The sequence below is a fragment of the Pipistrellus hanaki genome (genome assembly GCF_964339955.1).
Source record: "Pipistrellus hanaki genome assembly, chromosome: 7".
NCBI classification, from domain to species: Eukaryota; Metazoa; Chordata; class Mammalia; order Chiroptera; family Vespertilionidae; genus Pipistrellus; species Pipistrellus hanaki.
The window spans coordinates 73,620,886-73,646,584 of record NC_140509.1 but is presented as its reverse complement, the minus strand read 5'-3'; the positions used below and the strand labels follow the sequence as shown (position 1 = coordinate 73,646,584).

The following is a 25,699-nucleotide window of genomic DNA, read 5'->3' as shown; positions in this document are numbered from 1 at the left end:
CAGCAAACTCATTAGTCAACAGAGCCAAATATCAACAGTACGATTGGAATTTCTTTTGAGAGACAGATTTTTTAAACTTAAATTTCTTCTAACGCCACTTCTTCAAAACAGATTCGCCCAGGCCATGGTATTTTGTGGAAGAGCCACACTCAAAAGGCCAAAGAGCCGCATGTGTCTTGCGAGCCGCAGTTTGCCGACCATGGATCTCGGAGATGGGAATGGGAGAGGCAATAGGAAGATGGAAGAAACCTTAAACAGACACACTGACAACAAACCTGTCTGTGTGCACGTGTGAGAACCTAGCCACACAACACACAGGAATCAACACACAGCTTCCCACTCAAACATACCATTACGAACTGAGGTTCCCCATTGCTGTTTATTGTAATGTCTCCATATAAATGCTGTGGTAGTAATAATAACCATTGCCTTTTTTTGTGTGTGTGGAGGGGAGGGGATTTTTTTTTTCCTGTTTATTACTCTGCCTTTTAAAACTTGCAGTCTAACTCAGAAAGTGGCATCCTTCTAAGAGTTTTGGTCAAGCTTGCCATAGCAGTTTCCCAGGAATCACGTTCAGTCTAGATTTCTTGATATAATAACCTAGCCTGCCTTCGAGGTGACTCTTTCATAAGTTTACTGTTAAGTCAGAACTTCCCAAATTTTGAATGTCTTTGGTCTCCAGGGCCCGAGATTCTGTCCTTCTGACAAGCTCCCGATGATGTCTGCCGCCCGCCTGTGGACCACACTTGGAGTAGCCAGCCAGGATTAGGTTGCTCTGCTTTAGTTCACAGCACCAGTGCTCTTTAGTTATGTTGTTAATGTCATTCTCAACATTTTGTAGGGATGGAATGTGAAAAGGATAAGCCTGGCTGGAACCAGTCATCTAATACTCAAAACATTTCATCTTTTTGCTCACAGCATTGTGGAGAAGCTCATTTTAATCTGGGTTGTTTGCTGAGCGCGGCTGGTTCAGAACTCATAGGACTCCTTAAGCCGCCCTTGGACCCTTAGATCTGGCCTTTGCATGCGGGCTTTCTTCAAGCACACTGGTAAGTCTGTGGCTAGGCTTATGGCTGCCTTGTCAATGAGGCTCTATTTGACCACTAGCCATTTCTTTGAGGAAAATTCACTGTGATTTAATATAACATTACATTAAACTCCGTTTTGACTTGGAAAATACCTACACTCTTTTCTTGAGTGTAAAGAAGCGGAAATTGTTTTCTCGAGGAAATAAAATGGAAATTAAGACAGTGTCTTAGCCAACTATGCTTTTCTCTAGTTCTTGGCAGGAGAAGTTGAAGGCCTGATGCCATATAATTAATGTTAACTTTCACATCTATGATTATTATCTGTGGTGGACATGATGTTGTTCCGCCTTCCTTTGAGAATTTATTCTCTCCGCCTCCAATGGAATGATGATGCAATCCTTCCTTTCGTGGTACTCTGCCTTGCATTGATGAGGGTAAATGCATGACCAATTGTATTGCTGCATTGTCTGTCTAAAATGATTTAGTCCAAAGGAGGGTGGGTGACCTACCCTAAGCCAATCAGAGGCCTCCTGGGAACTGCCCTGTCCTGGTGTTGCTTATGAAGGTGCTTTATACCTGGGTCATGGAGCTGGTAGGAGGTGAATAGAGGGCAAGAAGATATTGATTCCGTTGGGGAAGGAATAAAGCTGCTCAAAGAAAAGAAGAGATGAGAGGTGGTTAGATAAAGAATGGACAGGACAAAAGGCATTAGTGAGTAGTTCTAGTCATTGAAGATCTCAGAGTTGTCCTGATTTCCTTTGGCTCACATGTCGGAGCTTCTCAGATCTCATGAACGACTAAATTCCTTCTTTGTAAAGCCAGTTTGCATTGGTGTTTGAATTGCTTGTTATATCTGAAAGAAGCCTGTTAAATATCTCACACACGTTTCTTTAGTACATCAATGTGAAGTGAGTGGTATTGCACTGAAACTGCTGTATCTTCTGGCTATGCTGTAGTCAGTGTGTGTAAACTCAGTTTGCAAATAAGAATCAGAATTAATGAGGAACAACTGAAACGTGCCTTTGTTTGCCAGCAAGTACATTACATTAGTAAGCGATACCAAAGAGCTGAAAAGGAATTGTAATAAGTACAATTATTGTCACAACAAGTTGGACCGAAGATGAACATGTTGAGAATACAAAGTACCTAAAGTGAACATTAAGCTTAAACTAAAGACATTGATTAAAGAAATAGAAAAATAAATCTGCCTGGCCCAAAAAGTAAATGAGGTCAGACCATTGTAAGAATGAAAATAGAAAAAGAAAGAAGCAGCTTAGACCAATTTGAAGGGAAACAAAGGATTGCTGGTGAGTGATGATTTGCCACAAAGAAGAAAAAGTACTCTGGAGTTTGTTTTACTCTCTATAATAAATGCATCATAAAATTTACTAATTGTATCTAGAGACCTCAGTGAGGACGAGGGAAAGGGGAGCCAGCAGCCCCTATTTGGGGGCAGATCTCTGAGTCACTTGGAGGGCTTTTCATGTGATACTTGCTGCTCTCCCTTTTTGGAGGTTCTCATCTGCTTTCCTAAAGAGTCTTCTTCTTTTTCTTCTTCTTCTTCTTCTTCTTCTTCTTCTTCTTCTTCTTCTTCTTCTTCTTCTTCTTCTTCTTCTTCTTCTTCTTTTTTTTCCTGGTGCCAAACTTCACTCTCACATGAGAATCTCAATGAGGGAACAGTAATTATTAATGTGAATATATAATGTTTCTCAAATATATAGAATTTTAATGTAGGCTATCGAGTTATTTATAGGAAAACCAAAGTGTATATAATGTAAGCAAAGAGAGGATGGCTCCATTGTTTATCAAACTGACTACAAGTATGACAAAAAGGGATACCTGTCCATAAAAGAACCAAGAAGCAATGGAAAGAAAGTGGCCAACACATTGATAATGTATGATGTATTCTGTGGAGTATATGTGTTATACCTCCTTAAGTTATCATAAAAATATTGTGAGGTAGGTATAGTAGGTCCTCAAATAACATTGTTGTAATGTTGATGCGAGGCCATAGGACCTTAACTCTTGGTTATTTCATTTAGCCCATGGTAAAATTGGTTTCATTATATGTCATTTTCTTAAAAGTCACAGAACCTATCTATGACATTAAGTGCAGACTTACCATATTCTTATATGTGTTTAACAGATAAAACAGACTTAGAGAAGTAACTTGCTCAAGATCACACAGTTGTAATGTAATAGAGGCTGGACTCAAATCTACTAGTGTTTGCTCCCTAGACCTCTATGGATGAGTAAAAAATTATCTGTTGGTTTCCCATATATATCAAGTACTGGTAGGGAAGTCCAACATAGAAAATGTACGATATAATTCAAGTGTTCCACCAGAAATGGCTAAAATATGCTTGCAATAGAAAGAGATTTATAACATAGTTCAAGTATTTTCAACAGAAATGAAGACAATATACTTGCTGTGGAATCAAATGATATCAACTAATATCTGTAGCCCTTTGGATAGATTATATAAAGGAAAACATTGAGGAATGTTTCCTGAAGCAGTAAGGAGAAGATCAAATACTCAGCTTAGGGTAGGTAACAACTCTACAAAATGGTTTGATAACATACTTACATGACTTCTTAAATGCTGTTTGAAAGTGTAATTGGTTAGATAGGTGAAGGCAGTTTGTGAGGATTATCTTTTGAAGACAAAGAACATCCTAACGCTTCCTTGCTACTTCTTAAGGTATGGATAAAATAAGGAATAGAATTGTGTCTCCTAAGTGACTCTAACTTTATGGAGTACAATTTTCTGCATAAAGCATCATGACCAATGTTAATTTCATGGGACAGACTAAATAATAGTAAAATCTAACAAATATGTGTGATTTCAGAGTCAGGAGACCTGTGGTTCAGCTACAATATTTCCTGGCTGAGTGATTTTGGCAAAGTCACTCTTATCTGTATCATCTTTGGTAAAATAAGCTGGTTTTACTAGGTCATTTCTAACTTTTTACTCTATTTAGAAACTCTACTGCATTATGAGTCTAAAATATTAGTAATCTTTTCAGGCCACATTAAACTTCTTTATTAAGTTGCAAAGTCTGAAATAGATCAATGATTTCAAATACTTGATGTATTATGGTTAACATATCGGACTTTCAATTATGATAACAACACAACTGATAGAGCTTCTACTTCTCTATCTCGGTTTCAGATAATTCTATTCCATCATTAAGTATTGGAAATCATCATGGTTGTTTTCCTAAACGCTATGCTCTTCTCACTCTATACTCTCTCCAAGGAATAGCTCACCTCTGGACATGTGTGGTAATCAGAATTTCAAGATGAACCCCAGTATTCCCACCTACTGGTAAATACATGCTCTATGTTCCTTACCTCTTGGTATAGGTGAGCGTGTGAACAAGATGGGAGGATTCAACTTCTATGGTTACTTTATGTTAAGTGGCAAAGATGAAAGGACTGCAGTTATAATCTAAGTCCCTACTTTTGACTTTTGTTAATCAGAAGAGATATTATCCTGATCAGGCCTGACCAAATCAGGTGAGCTCTTTAAAAGCAAGTCTAGAGATTCAAATTGAGAGATATTTGAAATGAGGGAAATTGGAAGCTCTCTTGTTGACCTTATAGAAGCAAAGTGGCAATTGTGGGTGGCTTCTAGGAGCTGAAGGTCTTAGTCTTATGATTGCCCAACAACCAGTAAGTTTAGAAGAGGATCCTGAACCTCAGATTAGATTGCTGTCCTGGATGACATTTTATAGCCTTATGAAACCCAGAGCAGGGGACCCAGTCTACCCCTGCCTAGACTCGGGACTCATGGAAATTGATGTAATAGATGGATATTGTTTTAAGCTGCTAACTTGTGGTAACTTGTGATGCAGCAATAGAAAACTAATACCACATGTCTTTAATTATCACCAGCCGACTCATAAATTTATCTCCAGCAAGACCTTCTCTTGCATATCCAACTGTATATTTTACATTTTCTCTTGGCTGTCTCAAAGGTACTTCAATTTCAGTGTGCCCAATACCAGACTCCTATTCATTACTCTCAAGCCAAGTTCAGTGTACAGCATCTATCATCCAACCAGTTGGGAAGCAAAAAACCTGCGAGTGGTTTTTGGTACCTTTTCCAGCTTTATCTCATATATGCGATCCATCAAAAATTCCAATTCATTTCACTTCTTTGTGGCAAGTACTTTAGTCTGGTTCACTCCATATCTACTTCATCCCCATTAAATATGCCTTGCCTGTGCTTTCAAGGGTAAAAACTAAAAATAAAATTTACTTTACTTTGTAGCTAAAGTATCTCATGAGACTGAGTTTTTATATGATAGATGTGTTCTTGTGAATTTGGTGAGATTGACGTGAGCATTGAGAGGTGGCAGCCGTGTGTGAATGGCTCAGAGCATCTAATAAGCCCAGTTGTGAAGATGAGTGGTTCTTCTAGGGCAGCTAAGGCAGTGGTTGTACAGTCTGGTCCTCAGCATCTTGAGGGCCATAAAGTTTCCTTTGGAATAGTCAGCTTGTGTGGTTGTTTTCTTTATTACATTGTTTTTGGCTGAGGAGCACACCAGTTTGGAGCTTTGACCCTTCTAAAAATTTTGTAAACTACTTAATACCTTGAGATATATCTGCTTTTTACTTACACTAGATTAGGTGATGGATATATATTTAAAAAGTGACCTACTCTATCTTTTTCCTCCATCTCCACCTCCACTATTACCATCATCTTATTATAAGCTATCATTATCTATTGCATTGACTCTGGCAAGAGTCTCTTAGCTAGTTAACCTCTGTATCCACTATGCCCCATCATAACTCTTTATAATCCACTTTTTACCCTTTGGCATGAATAATCCCATCCTGCTGAAAATATTCAATAGCTCTCATTGCTCTTTATTTTTTAAATATATTTTTATTGAATGAAGCTAGAGATTCACTCCCTGAAGCAGTGAAGCAGATATACTAACAGTCCATTTTTTCTCTCTGTCCTTTTAAAAGAGCTCATTTCTACCCACCCTAACATAATTGTATACTGTAGGTAGAAGAATGATGTTGTCAAGTATATGTAGTCAAATGTTATCCTCAAACATAAACTTTAAACAAATCTGATCATATTAAAGTTTTTTCCTGATTATTTCTGCCATCAGTTTGCAAGAATCTGTTATATTTTCTATTTTTTAATCAGAAAAAATTTCCTGGGTAATGCCACTTTGCACTACTGAACGCATATAAAGACATGTTGAATAATTTTATCTGTAGCTCTAAGTTTATTTGGGCTTTTATGAAAATAAAATTCAAAATTTAAACTAGTATTTATATAATACATAACAGAATAAAGAAATAAAGTTAGGTTTTGTGTTGTTGGTTTTTTTTTGTTTTTTTTTTACCATAGGACAAGAGAAAGGAGAATGGAGGCTGGGTGTGTTTTTATTAGTCATGTACTGGCTTTTGAGTAATATATGAAACAAATTTGTAATTTTCATTCATGACTTATTTAGGATTTATTTTTTAAACTAACAGAAAATACTTTCCCCCAAAAAATATACAATTGAGCAAAGAACTGTATAACTCTTGCTAAAGCCAATATCAGTTATTTAAGAATATGATTTATTATTTATTTAATGAACATTTTGTAAGCATTAATATTTCACCAAAACAGTCATATTGCGTGATAATATCTTCTCTGCTCACAGTAGAGTAACTTTACTTCCCTTTTTAAACATATAGATGAATTATGGTCATTCCTACTTGGAAATGTTTATCAAATGAAGTTTTCTGCCTATAGGAATATTTATAGGAATGCTAATATAACAGTAGTTGAATCATTAGCTTGGAGCATACTTTCACTAGAGAGAGAAAAAGAACAAATAAAGTTCAATGAAACATAATAACAGTGAAGAAATAGTTTGTGTATACGAATTTATTACCAGCATACTTTTTTTAAGTTCTGAATTCCTCATTTAAAAGTCTACATTTTTAATGAACCAAATTGTAAAACATTCAGTTATTTGTTTTTAAGTATGTATCCTTAAGCAACTGTTACAATAACTAGCAAAACCCCACAAAGGACGAACTTAGCTCTACAATAGAAGCTTATCCAGGCTTCAGAGTTTGCTTCATGGAAATAAGCAGTTAGGTGTGCCAGTTCCTTTGGAGAGCCATGGGGAAAGGCATGCCTCATAGCGAGGGGGCTGCCTTCTCTGAGTGGCATTGTCCATAACTTAGTATTCCTGAATTCTAGGTGTCACAAGCCAGCTTAAATCTGTTACACATAGGAGGCTCCCATTGAAATCAGCCAGAGAGATATATGAGCCTCTTATGCAAGCAGCATAATCTTTCCTCTCTGCCACGGAGCCTGAATTGAACATACTTTCGTGTCTCCGCAGAACATTTGGCTAGTTAACCATCTGAGAAAATGGCATTAAAAAAAACACACACAAAAAAAACCATGGTGTTTTATAGGTACTCAAGAGAAGCTTACTCTCACCTTCTCTAATAGCAATCAAATTCCCTTCTGCCTTCTGAAATCAATACCCCAGAAGATGTTTACAATATGCTTCCATTTAGTTACCTTTCGCTGCTAAGCTTGCCCTCAGTTTTAAGCTAAGGTCTTTCCCACTTTAACACTATTTATAGAACAGCATATCTATCATCATCTCTCTTTGTCTCCTACTCTCCACTGTAGCTCCTCTCACATGACACCAGACTCTGCAAACCTTCCTTGGGAACGAGACCATTTTCCGTTAAGTGGAGTGTGTGGAATGTAAAGACAACTGAGAACAAGGTAGCATGTCCTGTTGAGACATAAAAGCCATAGAACACGGAGGGAGGGGCGGGGGAAGGGCAGCAGGCGTAGAAGAAGAGGGTGGTGAGTTTTGCCATGTGTGATTTCTCTCCAGATCTGTGTTTTAAGAGTCTTCTGGCCCGTGGGCCAATCTGCACTTAATTACCTGCTCCCGCTCTATTCCCCAGCCAGCCAGCCAGCAGTGTGGCCTGTCTATTCCTCCTTCCCTCTGTGCACGACTCCCCCCATCCTCCGCCCCCCACCCTCCCCAGCCGCTCTGGGGCTGAGCCGATGCCTTATAAATGCCCTGTGGGCAAACACAATGTATTTGTCTGGTGGGATTTCCCCTAAGTGGTCAGGATGCCAACCACGGTCCCTCCCGATCGTTTAAAAATGGCTTGTGATCTGAGGACCGGGAGATGCTCATTAGCGGCCCCGGGAGCCCAACAGGAGGACCAGATGGAGCCCAGTCGCCCTCCCAGCGCCAAGCATCAATAGGAGAGACCGTGTCCATAAAAGTCCCCGGGACGAAGCCCTAGAAGGAGGCACTTACAGACAATTATAAACATGTTGCCCCGTGGTGGCTCTCCTCTATCAAACCTACTCCGAGCCCTGATAAGCGCTGCCTCTTTAGGGGTCATTAATTCCCCCGAACATTTAAACAGCTGTCACTGGTGATGCTCCTCAGGTGCTCATGTGGGAGAGATTAGCCCGTGTTTATAGGCCGGCCTGTTCATTAAGCGCCTGCCCGTGCGGAACCCCCTCCGCGGGCCTGCAGATCGCCCACAGATAATTGGGGGCCTCGGCGGGTTGCACAGAGGCGCTCGGAGCGGTGAGAATGGTGTGGCCTTATTAATATCAGCTGGGGAGAGTGCACGGTTTTTAATGATTTCCAATAAACCACGAGCAGCTTGGGCACTGACAGTTAAAGAGACGGTGCAGGGTTGGGTTTCCAGTAGTTACTACTAACTATCAACTTCTTGGAAGTCTTGGCTTAACCCTTTGCAATGCAGTGGTTCCTTCCTTAAAAAGTACTTCCGGTGATTGTAATGCCTGCGAAAATCTTCTGGTAGGTGTGATGGTTTGATAGTAGAAGAAGATACTTCGCGAAGGTATGTGGCTATCCAGGGAGGTAGCATAGTTTGGTTGTACTTTTAAAATCAAGATACTCAATTTTTAAATGCTATTCTCCACCTATATAATCTTTTCATGAAATTTGGTACATTTCTCTATTCTTTGATATTAATAAGTTTTGGCAAACTATAAAAATTGTGTTCTAGTTTAACATTTTAACAGGGGTTCAACACACTGAAAATTCTTTATATGGAATTTAAGTCAGATGGACAATTCGTGTTTTAGCCTCATGAACACATAGATAAAGGAGATGTGTAGAGATGCTTTTAAATAGATGACACATTTATATATATTTTAGTAACAAAATACTATAAGAGTAGAAACATTTCCAAGGATCTTTTTTTAAAAAAAAACTTCTCAATCGCAAGATTTGCTTTTGAAAAGCCATTACTCATAGTCATTGTTGAAACATCCAATTTTAAATGCAACATATAGATTATATGTGCTTATATTTTTAAAAAAATCTCAGGAGGACCCTATGGGCGGTCATTGTAATCACACTGAAAAGGCTGACAAATTTTAAACATTTTAAAGAAATGTGTTTTACCCTTAAGTCCAACAGTTCATTTAAGAACTTTGCCATGAGCTAACCAGGAAAACTGAGGCACAAAACAATTTCCTGATTTTTTCTCCCTCATTCTAAAAATCTGACTATTTTTCAAAGCTTCAATTTTCTTTTTCTTTTAAAAAATATATTTTATTGATTTTTTTATAGAAAGGAAAGGAGAGGGATAGAGTTAGAAACATCGATCTACTGCCTTCTGCACACCCACTACTGGTGATGTGCCTACAATCACATGCCCTTGACTGGAATTGAACCTGGGACCATTCAGTCTGCAGGCTGATGCTCTATCCACTGAGCCAAACCGGTTAGGGCTATTTTTTAAAAAGTATTATTTCTATTAAATATATATCGCACTGTTAGCATCCTCTAGCTTGAAGGGCAACATCGGATTTAATTTCTTTTCTACCACACAACCTATGAATGCTGCAGGAAGCGAATTCTCCTACAGTTCCCTCTGTAAGTTTAACTTGGGATCCTTTTCTTATATTCTAGTCAAGGCCGTCACTCTAGCAATGATAGTATTATATGGTTGTATAAGCTAGCATTCTTTTATTAAAGAATGTTTGTGCTATTGAGAATCTGCCTTTCCTATTTCACCTTTCTTTTGGTTGCCAATAAAGAGTAGTTCTTTATGTATTTTACTTTACTTAAACAAAATCTGGCAGATACTCTAAGCTGAGGCATGAGGGAACATCACGATGTTTATCCAACTTATAACAAATCACCCATATTTCATGATGTGATCTGATGCTTGTTTTATCAAATCTTTAGCAATGCTTTCTGTGTACCCTTCCAATCTATTTGTTGATGAAGGAATCTTTGTAGTTTGTCAGCATATTGATTTCTATAAATTATATCAGACACTTTTTGTTAGGAATAGAAAGTATTTCTCAATGGTACATGGCTTTTACTATTAAATAGAGGACCACAAAAGTGGCTCCTAAATAGTTATCATTAAAGTTAGTAGAGTGTTATAAATTACTGGCTGGAGCATATAGCATTGCTTTACACATTGCTGAAAAAAAGAACTGTTACATTTACATGAAAGCTGTCTTATTTCATATAATAAGTTAATATCGTAATGTACAGTTGGACCTTAACATAAGGTTCATTGATAAAAATTGTGGCTCTTCACTATTAATAATAGTAAAAGTAAACCCATATTTCAAATAGTGTCCTTGATTATTTTGAAGTTTTCAGACTGAGATATTTTTGTACATGACACATTAATTAAAAAATATATATATGATAAAAATTGTATTAGGAGCTAAAACATTAATTTTGCCATTTTTTTCCTGGGGTTTTGCTTATGTTTAAATTGCTAGCAGTTTTCAAATCATAGGTTATTTACAGAAGCTTTTTAATCTACTTTGTGAGGGAATATTCATTTAAAACCCGATTGGCTAGTCTACTTCTCTGGGTCCACAAAAACTACAACATAATAGTTACCCTGGAAACAAGCACATGAGCCAGCATGTTGCTGTCACCCTGACATTTAAATCAAGTGCCTCCTCTCTCATTTTTGGATACCTTGCTCTTTGCATGGGGCTGAGGGCTCTGACAGGCAGACTGGATGAGGGCAATGGTGTTGACCCACGTAAAATAGCTTAGTTACTTCCTTGTGGCTTAGATTAAAAAGACAGTTCTAATATTTCCCCTACACTATTACCAATCGCCTTTCATTAATGCCGCTTTGGGGGCCACTCCTGAAGAGAGAAGAAATGTGTCTCCACCTCACATTCCTTTGTCTAGCTCTGGCCGTGGCCGCCAGCATCTTAGTGACTGGGTGGGCAATGATATGACTTCGATTAATTATTTTCTGTCTTTGCGGGCTAACTTTTATCTTAGAGGTTAAAATACATGGTCATGGGTAGGTTGTCTGGTGATACTCCTATTGCTATATCCAAATAAAAAGTTGAATATTTAAAAATATTTATTATTGAGGGATATAGTAAATTGAGCTGAGTGCTACATATTCCATGAATATATTTGTGAAAGCGAAACCTAATTTTTCTTTTTAAGATATCTAAAATTTCCCTGGTCAGTGTGGCTCAGTTTGGCTCGTCCCCTGCACCAAAAGGTCACTGGTTTGATTCCCGGTCAGGGCACATGCTCAGGTTATGAGCTCAATTCCTAGTAGGGGGCATATAGGAGGCAGCCAATCAATGTTTGTCTCTCACACAAATATTTCTCTTTCTCCCTTCTCCCTTCCTCTCTCTCTTAAAAAAGCAACACACCAATCAATAACACACACACACACACACACACACACACACACACACACACACACGGTATCTAAAATGACTTGCACAGTCATAAAAAGGAAGAGATTCCATGGAGCAAATGATGTCTGTGCACTTCCATTTTGTTTGCTCTAATTAACAGTGAATAGGAGAAACCAGTATATTCACTGAAAGACTCCCTTTTAAATACAACAGGGCTTTTATAGAGTAGTATAAAACTTCATTTTCTTTCTAGCTATTTTGAAAGAGAAGATCTGAGATTCCTCTTAATCTTTAAAAGTTAAATTCAATTAGTAACTATACTGTTTAGTGTATTCAAAGAACAGAAATAACTGCTTGGACTGGGTCCTTGTTCACCCTGATGGAATCAGGAGGAAGGCAAGAAAGTTCTCAGGAGAGATGATCTTCTATCCCACAGGTTAGAAGGAAATGACCAGATCTGCACTCGGAAATATTTCTCACTGAGATGCTTTTTCCAGGTATGCTTTGTGGATTCTCACCTCTGTGCGGTGCTTTGTATCCGTGGAAATCAGAAATTAACCAGAGCCAAAAACTAATACACTTATAGTCAAAGCTAACAAATAAGCAAAATGTACTGGACCCATCATTTATGTGCACTATTCTTTTCTTGGAAAGTTTCTAATACTTCCTGTAAGCAGGCATAATTCAAAGTGTCAAGTCATGTTGTGCTGGCAAAAATCCACATGGAATCTGTTTTATTTTTTCTTTCCATTTGTTTTTTGTTTGGATTCCCTTTTGATGACACTTATTGCTTCATAAAGTTTATGCTCTTCTTTCTCTTATAATTGCTTTGTTCTCCAGGCCTTTTGTTTCAGTGAAGGGAGAAGACAATGTGGGAAGGCAGTGAATAAAGCATAGCTTTGACTATGGATAGGTCAGGGTTGACCTTTTGCCACATTTTAACTTGTCCTAAATAACACTGAGAAAGTCACATTTGTGCCTCAGTTTCCTCACTGTAAAAGTCAATTCTATTACTTTGGATATAGGTTTGGCTGCATGTAACCTAGACTTAAAATAGCAGGAACTTAAACTACATAGATATGTATTTTTCATTTACTATATAAAATCTGGCATTGTGACTCTGCTCTGTAAAGCCACTGCTGACTTCCAACTGCAGCAAAGGAATACCACCTGGAAATTGTGCCCATGGCTTCTACTCACATTTCACTGGCTAACTTGGAATCTGGCCACACTTAGCTGCAAAGGAGGCTGGGAACTGTACTCTTTATTTTGGATGGCCATGTGCTTGGCTACAATTTAGGAGTTTCATTATTCTAGAATGAGGGGTGAATAGCTATTGGGGTTTAACCACCATTATCTCCTGTTGAGAGAACTAACATATACATTAGCCAATAGGCACAGTGCCTACAATACATTTAGGGCCAACAAATAATATAGTTTCAATTTCTGTTAAAATCAGAAGAAAAAAAAATGAATATGACAATAATTTACATATACTAATGGAATTCATCCTGGTTTATATTTGCCTTTATTCCAATGCAGATATAAAATATCATTTTTAATGTGTTCTTGTAGAGGAAGTGGACCACAAGGAAAAAGTGACTGTGACCATAGAAGTCATGATGTAGACTAAGACCTAGGGATGATGAAGCCTTCCATTCCGTTTTGCAAAGGTAGAGACAATGCAGGGCACAGTAGGTATTATAATTACGCTTCCACTCTTTTCCTCTCATTTTGCCTTCAATCCTTATAGTATCATTATTGTATTGGTTGGCTCTAAAGATGTTAACTTCTGAATTTATCAACATCATCTTCATTTGTAACGAGCTTTTTCTTCCATGTATAGTCATATTTATATCTCTCATGGGGAGACAGAGCATGTAGTTTGAAGACAGTCAGAAGGCATGTTTGCTTCCAAATCTGTCACCTGTGGATTTTCCCTGTTAGAGACACTCCTGGCCTTAAAGACATTGGCTCTGGGATGCTCTAGTTAAAAGTTTAACATGCAATTTGAAAAAGTTCGCCCCACAAAATGTGAAACATTAGATTTTTATCTATCTGGAAAGACAAACAAAAAAATAGAACATTTTCATTGCACGGAGGGATTTTATTTACTATTTTCATATTTATTTAATTTAATAATTTAAATAAGTGACTTTTGTAACCAGAGGCACACAATAAATGTGATTTTAAAATTTAAATATATTGATCAACTAGCAGTGACAACTCATTTGAATTTGCTCTATTGAGTAAGATGATTATCTTTTAACTGAAAACAGGCCCTAGATAAGGTATTGCAAGTTAATTCTGGAAGAAAATCAAGAAGATACCAGGTTTGCAAGGATAGTTTATATCATCCTTATTCTATGTGGGTTTTTTTTGTTTTTTTTTAAAATGTTAACAGGCAATTCATTTACTCTACTGGGATATGTTTATATAAATAATGTAATATTCTGTGAATATCAATATTTTAAAATTTAAATTATGAACATAGCCTATATAATAAAAGGCTAATATGCAAATTGACCAATGGCAGAATGACTGGTCGCTATGACGTGCCCTGACCATCAGGGGGCAGGTGCTCAACTCAGGAGCTGCCCCCTGGTGGTCAGTGCGCTTCCACAGGGGGAGAGCTGCTCAGCCAAAAGCCCTGAGCCAGGCTCATGGCTGGCAAGTGCAGTGGTGGTGGCAGGAGCTTCCTCTGCCTCCGCGGCAGCTCTAAGGATGTCCAACTAATGACTTATGGAGTGGGCCTAAGCTGACAGTTGGACATCGCCTGAGGGATCCCAAACTGGGAGAGGGTGCAGGCCAGGCTAAGGGACCCCTCCCCACCATGTGCACAAATTTTGTGTACCAGGCATCTAGTTTTTAAATAATATCAGTAGTATTTTTTATTCATGCTTTTTTCAAAGACTATGATTAAAGCCCCAATCTCTTTAAATAACCCCAAAGCCTTGTTTTCCAAGCTAATATGTATTCTGCTTATATTAATGAGGTACTTGAAATCACATACCAATACCATGCATTTCTTTGGTATGGATCTCCCATTTGAAGCAGGAAACCTGACACGATCAATTAGGAGTTAGCCAGATAGATGCCCATTGCATTGGAAGAGTCATGGCAACTGAGGAGAAGACTCTATCTCATGATATATAGAGATGAGCCCACCTAAGTCAGGCCCTTCCCAAAGCCATTTGTTAGCATTATCATATCTGGGGTGAATTCTCTAGACTTCACATTTTTAGTAATTTCGGTTATCTGTGACAGGTTCCTGTGTCCTTTGAGACAGGGCCAGTCTCAAAATGCTTGAATATAACCTTATTTTTTTTTTTTTAAACTCTTTTTGATGATTGGAGATTTTTACCAAAATTATGGGGCCTGTTTTCCAGCTTAACAAATTTACTTTTTCCCCCCCTGGTCTTTTTCTGGCAACCAAGTAGTAGTTAGCAGTTTTACTGGCTCTAATCAATCCCTTCCAACTAGGCAAGGATGGCTGTTTTCTTTGGCCTGACTCCTTGGAATCATCCACATGAATCTGGTTGGTTGAAAATATGTTTGACAGTCGAGTCCCTCTTCTCTTTGCCTTGGCTCGGCAGACAGAGCATGTTAAGTTATTCTGTGTGAGTATGTTGGCACGTGAAGCATGTGTATTTGCACATGTCACATTGGTCTTACTCAGTAATTTATTACTTTGATTCCTTAAGTAGACATTTGTGACACGAGTTAGGATTCCTCTAAATGGGCTTAACCAGTTATGCTCAGGAAGAAAACTTTCAAGTGGAAGCTTAGGTTTGGAACATGTTTGCATTAGCCCTTAAGTATTTGACATGGTATAGGATTTAGAACATAAAGTAGAGAAGCACAATTAAACATACCGCAGGCTCTTCTGTGTTTGTTTATCATTGAAACTTTTCATTACATTGTTTGTTCTAATGTTAATGTCCTGGAGTGATAGGAATTCCTAGGTTACTTGATTACTATTCAAATTTAATTTTACATTTTTGTATAGCTTGTATTCAGCCACTGTGAGGTAAGAAGTTATCTTGCCTTAAATACTATTAACTCCCAATCTTCCTGATCATTTCTTAGATTGTAAACATAGATGTAGTGGGGGATGAATCTTTGTGCACAGAATTGAATAAAGAATAACTTAAATTTTTTTATATAATTCAGCTACACATTATAGTGGAGTAGAATATTTCCATTAATTTATGATTTTCATTCCTTCGCATTTCTCTGAGGCAGCAATTTTCAATTGGTGTGCTGTGGCAAGCTGGTGTGCTGCAAGAATGTTTAAAACATGCAATACTTGACTATTTAGTCAGGGGCACAGACCTCTTTTCCCTTAGGTTATCAAATTAAAAAAAATGACAACAGTCAATATAGCAATAGCTGTCTAGAGCAAATAAATCAAAACTATATCTATTTTTTGTCATATTAACCAAAAATCATGGTTTTTGGTGTGCCGCAGAATTTTAGAAATTGATTTGTGTGTACCATGAGATGAAAAAGGTTGAAAATCACTGCGGTAAGCTATACACCTAAGGATTTATCTAAGATTTTGGAGAGGCTATGTGGTAAGACAGTGGGGAAGGGACCTATGAGGATCCATTCTATGTGGTATTTCCTTGGAGATAGCTAGTGAGATATCCACTCTCCTCATTGGTTCTAGTTACCCTTCATGTGGTTTGCTGCTGCCATGTCCTCGGCTGGCTCCCTCTTTGCCTGTGGGGGCTCTTTCTGCTTCTGCCCGGCATGCTGAGACACTGACATCTCTGCAGCTGCCTGTGGTCTCATAAGCCAGAAGTATCACAGAGCTTTTCTCTTTCAAGGTCCTTGTTGATATATAGAGAGAAATTTTATTGACACATGTGTCTATAAGCAACTCTTAGAACCCAGCATAGTTAGTCTGTGGTTCCTGGAGGTTAGTCTTAGAAACCAAGTAGGTACCTTTTAAAATTTTTATGCATGCATGTATGTATGTATGTATGTATGTATGTATGTATGTTCTGTTGTCCATCAAACCATCTCAGATATTTTTGTCTTGCTTGGGCTTTTCTCTGGGAAGCAGGGCACAAGACCCCCTCTCTGGGATCCAGGGAAGTTTTTATTCTTTGTTAGACCTACTTTTCCTACTGGAAATTTTTTTATAGTTTGGATAGAAGTCAGATTATCTTCAGCTAAAAAAATATCTTTAATAAAAACTAGGAAAAATTTCCTTAATTCAATCCTAAGTCAAGGAATACAGGGCTGACAATCTGGTCAAATTTGGGGAAAGGAAAGCAAGAAATACCAGAGGAAAAAAAGCAACATGGATGACTGGATGAATAGGATTTTTTCATATTTAGGTCTTAATTATCTGCATAAGTCAACACTAAGCCGTCTGAAAAAAAAATTAAGGTGTTCTTCTTTGTTTCTGAAATTTTCTTGGACTTGAAGAAAGTTGACTCAGTCATCCATGTGGTGGTTATCTAAGCATTGTTTCTTCATTTTCTTTCTCTTTTTACTTTCTTCATTAAAAAACTACAATAACAACAAACAAAACAACAACAAATTCCATCAGTATGTGGGTGAAGGAAAATAAAGTAGAACAAAAATTCAAATCACTAGTAGTGTTTTGTTATTAGCTTATCACAAAGAATGACAAATCCTAGCAGGGTTTGGCACATTCTGTGAATATCTCTGAACAGAAACTATTTATGCTTTTTTTGAAAGTTGTTTATAGGTCAGTAATCAGTCTCTCTCTCTCTCTCTCTCTCTCTCTCTCTCTCTCTCTCTCTCTCTCTCTCTCCCTCTCTCTCTCCCCCCCCCTAGAATGTGATCTATAATTTTAATGTACTCATGGTTAATATTATAACTCATTTTGGTATTCTGTCTCATTGAGTCTGATGACTGAGTTTTTTCAACACCCTGATCCATATAGTCAATCAACCAATGCTCACACACAAATGGAATCTGTTTGATGTCTCTTACTTAATGGTTAAAATTGTACACGCTGATATAAGACTTCCTGGGGTAAGTCTCATTTCTACCATTTAGGAGCTGTGGAAATGACTTCGGCAAGACATTTAACTTTTCTAAGCATCAATTCTTTATGAGGTAATAATACATACCCAAAACATTATTGCAAAAGTCAAGTGAAATATTCTATGTAATGGGTTTAAAGTAGTGCCAAGCACTCAATACACATTGCCTTCATTATTATTTCTATTAAATGCATATGAAGTGTTTTCTATTTGAAATATTCAGAGAAAGGGTGACCTATGATTCCAAATCAGTGAAAATCCCATTTGTCTAGTTTCTCAACTTTAAGAAAAGTTTTATGCTTTTATTGGAAGAATATGTAATCATTGTTTGAACCCTTGAATATAGGAGCAGATGGGCTGACCAATGAATTATTAGAGCTGGAACAAGAGGTTTCACTGTCTATAGTACATCACTTTAATAGGAATCAGATAATTGCACCATGTGGATGAAGAATCTGGGATTTTCCCTAGCATATAAATAATCCATAGTAGTGGGAAACCTTAGCTAACTTTTCCTTATTTTGCTAGAATTGGATAGAATCTATGTCCAGTATCAAAAGATATTATAGTTGAAATGTCCAGACTAGAAGAGTGCCTGTTATAAGCTTTTCTTCCCTGGGAAATCAAGCTTTATAAGAGTAATATAAAGCCAAAACAAAGGGCAAACTGGCAGAGACACACATATCCACTTAGGGACAGATGGATTGAATCTACACTTGCATTGGTAGCCAATTAGGTAAGCGAAAACTTCTGCTTTAAGGTTTTAGCTTCAAAAACATGATATAACAGAAATTTGAGTATAGTAACTGAAATTAGAAATAGAATTACAGTGGAAACTGGTTTGGTTCCTTATTCTCCTCAAGTTTTTTAGTATCCAATTTTTTTTTGGAGGGGGAGAGATAGTCAAAGTTTGACTATATTGTGCTATTAGAAAATGGGTTATATAAAATTTTTGGTAAAGAAGAGTCCCATTGAGCTCATACTAAGGTAAACAAGAAGATTATTAATTAGTCATTCAGACTCATTAGTTATTGCCAATTACTTGTGAAAAATCTTGGGAAATAGTGGGGTTTAGTAGAAAGATTATCTCAAAACCAGTTCTAGATCCTTTAAGCATTCACTACTTCATTAATTAGATAATGAATTAAATTATTATATGCAATTTCCTAACATTGGATGGAAAAATTAAACATAGTATAAATGAGAGTAGTGGATAGAGAATATAAAACTGGAGCTCAGAAGAGAGGTGAGAGCTGGTTATGTATACTGAGTTTACTGACTTGAAGTGGGAGTAAAATCTGTGGGGTGAGTGAAAAATCATCCACACTGAGTAAATAGGAGAAAAAGATGAGATAGATAAGGATGGATCACCAACATTCAGGGAAAGATAAGAGGAAATAAGCCAGCACTAATGGGACAAATAAATATCAGGAACGTGGCAGAGAGCAGGCTGATGGAGGAAGTGGGGCTTCTGGTTCTGGTCAGAGTGACATATATCTCTTTTCCTTCCAAAACCCATTGAAATAAAATTTAAATGTACTAAAGGTAATACACTTATAGCAGTTCTCAAGTCAGGCAGAGACATACGCAAACCATCAACCTTGATGAGCTTCTGAAAGATGGAAAATATGTGATGTATTAAGAAATACAGGAACAGGAGCACAGCTCAGATGTGCACACAACAGAGGCTGTCATGGGCAGGGAAGCCATGCTCCCATCCATGGTGCCTCTGAAATGTTCCAGTTTCACGAGTAGAACATTTGGGGATCAGAACAGCTGTGCAAGTTAGCATCTCTTCAAATACTCTTTGCCAAAGAAATTGGTTGGAGATTCCCATGCCCTTACCCCCCAAAAAACATCCACCACCACCATGTAGTCTGGGCCTGGCTTGCTCTCTGCTTTCTACTCAGTTGAAAGGAAAGTTTTCTTTGGGCTCAGAGCTCACAGTCCATATCTCTCATTGAGAAGAGGCCTGATGGGAAACAGGACTGCATGTTGGCACAGGAAGCCCAGGCCAGTGAAGTATAACTTTCAGTCCATGATTTTAAATGATGAATATCATATTAGAAAATAAATAATCACACACATATAAACACACAGAACCAGTGATTCAACCCACAAAGAAACAGATCATTTGGGATATGAAAATAATTTTATATATAGTTGATTTGAACACCATGGGTTTGAACTGAACAGGTTTACTTATATGTGGGTGTGTTTTTTTTTGTTTGTTTCTTTTTTTTCTTTTTTTTTTTTTTTTTTGAGTAAATACCTGTATTGTTTTTTATTCATGGTTGAGAGTCTACGAATGTAAAGGGCCAACCGCATGTGTTTTCGGTGCCATTTTATAGGAGACTTGAGCATTTTCATATTATGGTATCCTTGGTGGGATCCTGGAGCCAACACCCTATGGATACCAAGTGTACTTAAGTTTTGGGGATTAGTCACTGGGCAGTTGGTCGGCACTCCCAATCCCTATGTTGTTCAAAGGCCAACTGTATATCATCATAGATATTAAAGAAAAATAGTGACTTATTGGAATTTTAAAATACAATGGCTGAAATTGATAAAAATTAAAAAGAAGTTCTGGAATAAAAGCCTGAGGAAACCTTCTAGGAATCAGAATGAAAGAAAAATAGGAACATATAAGAGAAGACTTTAAAGTCTTAGAATATTCCTCCAGGAGAGCTATGATCCTTCAAAAAGATTTTTACAAAGAGAAAACAAAATATCCTAAAGAAATTATCAGAGAAATAATAGAAGATAATTTATTTTTAAGACATTAACACATACGTTCTTTACTTGAAATGGCACACAGAGTGAAGCATCCATGAGTGAAGAAGAAAGATGACATCTAGGCAGATATTTGTGAGAAATAAAGAGAAGATGCCAAAGACCTCCACTATTGCCTCTTATAAATGAGAATCCAACTTTTCATTAGAGATATTGTGTGCTTAAAAACTGGGGTCTGAGAAAAATATCATTGGAATCTAGAATTACCTGCAAACCAAACTATTAATCAAAAGTTCAGGTAAGGCCAGCTGGCATGGCTCAGTGATTGAGCATTGAACACACAGTTCGATTCCTGGGGGTATGCCTGGGTTGTGGGCTCCATCTCCAGTGGGGGTCATGCAGGAGGCAGCTGATCAATCATTCTCTCTCATCCTTAATGTTTCTATCTCTCTCTTCCTCTCCCTTCCTCTCTGAAGTCAATAAAAAGATATTTTTAAAGAAGAGTTTAGGTAAACTAAGGATGTTTTTAGATATGCAAGACTCAGAAAATTTATCAGTTATAGACCATCCTTTTTGAAAGCCATGTTTGCTACTTATCCAACAACAACAACAACAAATAAACCCAAAAGAATTTAAGAAAGGAAAAATCAAGGCCCACAACACAGAATATGTGCTATCTTTTGTGTGTTGTGTTATGTGGTGGAAGCTCCCTGTGTTGTAGGAGATATACACCACAGTCTTCAGAAATGATGAAGCAAGGCAGCAACTTACTCTCAAATGGTCCAGAAAAAAATATGCTTTGTATTGTATCTTGAGACTTTTCTGTAACCTTGTAATTATTTTGAACTAAGAACGATTTAAAAAACTAAAACAGAGAGAAGAAACTGGTAAAGGTAAAAACAACAACCACACAACAAAGTCACCTTTCCAGCACCTCCCAGACCTAGGATACACTCTACCTAATGTTCCATCCCCAACACTCTCCATCCCACCTTCTAGCATCTACAATAGACTTTCTATTGTATATTTATTATTTATATGGTCCTTGTCTTTTGTCTCTCTCTCACCAACTAAAATAAATTCTTTAAGAGGAGCTTTTTCCACTGTTATATTGCCCAGGCATGAACAATGCTAAGAACAAACTGAATTCTTGGTAATTGAACAAACTAATAATTTCATATTATCAACACTAGTAATAAGTAAAATGTCATTACTTATAAAATAGCCAGGCTTTCCAAATATTAAAATTGCAACTACCCAATATTGCCTACTACCTGAGATTACCAATTTTTACTGCAATTTCAACATGGAAAGAAATCTACTCAAACATCATTGGGAAGAATACCGCTATCATGAAGAATGAGGATTTTTGCTGATTTATACTGCTTTCTCAGCTCCCTATCCTTACTCATTCCTAACACTAGAAGGCATGCCTTTATTTATTAAGTTTTTTTTTAAAATTTGCTAACCTATGTCTTCAACCTTCTATTTACTGACTCCTTTTTTTTTTTTTTTAAATCAATCTTTATTGTTCATATTATTACAAAAGTTCCTCATTTTTTCCCCCCTCCACCATTGCTCCCCTCCACCAGGTTCCCACCCCACCCTCTGCCCTTTCCCCACCCCCCATTGTCCTCATCCATAGGTGCACAGTTTATGCCCAATCTCTTCCCGCATCCACCACTCCCCTTCCCCCCACCCCCAGAATTGTCAGTCCACTCCCCTCTCCTATCTCTGATTATATTATAATCAACAGTTAATATTGTTCATCAGGTTTTTTAATTTCCTTGTTTTTTTAATTAATAAACTTTTATATTTTTAAGAATAAATTTTAAAATCTAATAATTTTAAACCTTGTTTTTTTCTGCCCTGGGAACTGAGAAGCAAACTTGTTTAGATGTAAACTTGCCCTTAGGCTATCAAAAGGCGTCGCCATTCAAATGTAAATGATCACATTGTTTAAAGATAGCTGCTGGCTGGAATTGGATTACCTGTTCTAGGTGGGAAGGGTTTGTTCTCCCCTTTCTCAATTAAAATTAAGGTGTTAGCTTTAAAACCTCTTTTTGGCAACAGACCTTACACTTTCAGAACTTTAGATTTTTCAGGTAGCAGTAATTGATTTACTGACTCCTTTTAAGGCACTATCTCACACTTTATAACATGAGACCTCATATCATTTCTCCTCTTATAACTGAAAGTAACTCTTTGTTTAGTCTACAGGTCAGTTAAATGCATCAGCTTTGATTCGGTGTTGGAGGGAAGGGTAGGCTCATTGGGGTTCCAGTCTGCGCTTAGATGCTGCGTAGTCGGTGTTACTCCCAAGTATAAAATGCACTTAAACTCTTCTAATAATCTCAAAAGTTTCTTCTCACACTATCAGCTTGAGGACCAGGATCTCATGAACTAAATCCGGTTCAGGTACAGATGAAGCTCCTTATATGAAGTTCCCAAAGTAAAGCTTGTCTAATTCCTACCAGTCCAAGTATCCTATATTATAAAATCTCAATATGCGAAGTGTCCATTTGTCCATTCAAACAATCAACGCCCTGGGGTTGGCCTAAGCTGGCAGGCATATATCCCCTGAGGGATCCTTAGTGCTGCCTCTGAGGTGAGAGAGACTCACGCCACCACTGCTGCACTTGCCAGCCATGAGCCCAGCTTCTGGCTAAGCAGTGCTCCCCCTGTGGGAGCACACTGACCCTCAGGGGGCAGCTCCTCATTGAGCGTCTGCCCCATGGTGGTCAGTGCACATCATAGTGACTGGTTGTTCCACCATTCAGTTGATTTGCATATTAGCCTTTTATTATATAGGATGCTATTAGCCTTATATATTATATATATATATATATATATATATATATATATATATATATATATATATATAGGATGCTATATAATAAAAGGCTAATATGCAAATCAACTGAATGGTGGAACAACCAGTTTCTTTTTTAGTCTTGCCAGACTTTTGAGCAAGATTCCTGAAAGTCTTATAATATGCTCGATAACTTTCAGTTTCTAATATATTTTTTCCTTAAAAAATGCAATTTTTCATTTTTCTCCAAACAATTGATTGCTAGAGCTGTAGTGTGCTTAAAGAAAAGCTCACCTAACCAATTCCCCTTTCCAGTTTTAAAGATCAGGACACTCAGGCCCAGAGATGTCTGAGTGAGCATTAAGCAGCTGAATGACTTCAGGCCAGGAACTTAGCTCCTATGTCTCTCACCGCCTCACACTGCTGTAGGTTATTGAAAACAAGAGCCCACGACTTGCTCAGAGAATCCTCATAAGTTACAATTCATATTAGAGCAAAGTAATAAGAAGCTGGACTATTTCTCTTTTCAGCAATCTGGTAACACTACTAGTCTCTTAAATGGCAATATGTTCCTCTAGATGGTTTATTTTTTGTGATTCCTGCCTTGGCCTTGACCTTTGTCTACTGCATTCCCTCTTCTTCCTCCTACAATGAAGACAGAGCTTTCCCTGGTGCGTGGAGAATCATACCAAGATGTGGAATAAGACTCGGTGGTTGGTGATGGACTCCCACAGGAATTACCTAGGGTAGTGCTGTACTTCGAAGAGAATGAGATCCTTGATAATGTACCCGAGGATTGTTGTAGGTCACAACACTAGCATTGCCCATTAGTTTGGCCTCCTCTGTCACTCTCCACTGACCCAGCACCGATCCTGTGCCTGCAATCATTTTGCATTTGGGTGGCAGGTCAGTTTTCTTCTTGCTGAAATCCCTTCCTGTATATTCTGTTTTAACCACGGCAACACCTTCCATTTTATAATATTTCCAATTTGTATATATTTGTTGCAATCTCTTAACTGATAGAATCCCTTTCCCAGTCTCCTTACTGTCAAAGTTTTATCCTTTACTATCACTTCATTGGGAATCCTTGTGGGAAGGGAAAGTTATGTCCAGTTCATTGTCCTCTCAACCCATGACTTGTTTGTTTCATTTTAAATAAAATTAATTAGCTGTTCTTGATATTCTATCTAGATTCTGAAACATTTACCTATTATTAATGCTGGTTATATTGGGGGGGGGGGAGAGAGTAAATAGCAAACCATAATTCTGTACAGTTGGCTCTCCACATCTGTGATTCAACCAACCACAGATAGAAAACATTCAAAATAAGTGTTGCATTGTTACTGACATGTACTAGGTAGTTAAGTCTACTTTGCGTATGTTGAATATATGAGGACTTTTTTTCTTGTTACCATTCCCTAAACAACATGGTATAGCAACTATTTATGTAGCATTTACATTGTAGTAGGCATTATAAATAATCTAGAGTTGACTTAAGGTATATAGAAGGATATGTGTAGGTTATAAGCAAATATTATGCCCATCATCCTAAGTAATAAAGAGGAAATATGCTAATTGACCCTCATGCCATCAAAAAGATGGTGGCGCCCACAGCCAGTAAGAAGGGATTATGCTAATTGACTGCCATGCCCTCAAAGATGGTGGCTCCCACAGCCACAAGATGGTGACACCCAGTCCCCTCAGTCCTGCCAGGGCCCCCTCCAGTGCATGAATTTTCATGCACGAGACCTCTAGTATTATATAAGGGACTTATTATCTACAGATTTGGTATCTGTGGGGTTCTTGGAACAAATCTCCCATGGATATCAAGGCATACTGGCAACTATATCATATGCTTTGTCTGCCATAGAATTTGGTGATCCCATATCTAAGTCTAAAACTTGTGCATTTGAAAATATAAAATAGTATTTATAATTGGAGAAAATATAAATGAATCGGTAAACATGTTTTTCTTTTTTGATTATAATTCAACTTATTAAAATATTACAAAACAAAAATCTAAAAAAAACATGCAACATGTCAAATGTATAATATCTTAACATTGTGGGAGATCCAGATGTGTTTAAGACATGGAGAACTAATTAGAGGTAATATTTATCTCCAGTTATAGGCACTAGTATTGGGCAGACTTGGAAGGTTCAGTTTAGCTAAGCATCCAAGTACTTGGCTGCTGATCCCAAACCTTATCTGACCTATCTGAACCTCTCAAGTCTTGAAAACTGGGCTGGACATCTTGAGAACAACCTCATCTCGGGTATTTAAGTCTGTTTGATTCCAGCTGGAACCTGAAACTGCAGAGAGAGGCAAAAATAAAGAATAATTAGGGGTAAACGCTGAACTTCTTCAAATCTCAGAAAGAGGCTTTGGTTAAATTTGGAGCAAAGGTTAG

At 37.6% G+C, this 25,699-nt stretch overlaps 1 long non-coding RNA gene across 2 annotated transcripts in view; it reads left to right on the top strand.

The window, feature by feature from the left end:
• Positions 1-25,699, top strand: part of LOC311625437 — a 106,305-nt gene that overhangs the window by 33,891 nt on the left and 46,715 nt on the right. For both annotated transcript variants that reach the window (XR_014795506.1, XR_014795507.1), the window contains exon 2: positions 919-1,049. This is a non-coding gene — a long non-coding RNA (uncharacterized lncRNA). The remainder of the gene's footprint in view (positions 1-918; positions 1,050-25,699) is intronic.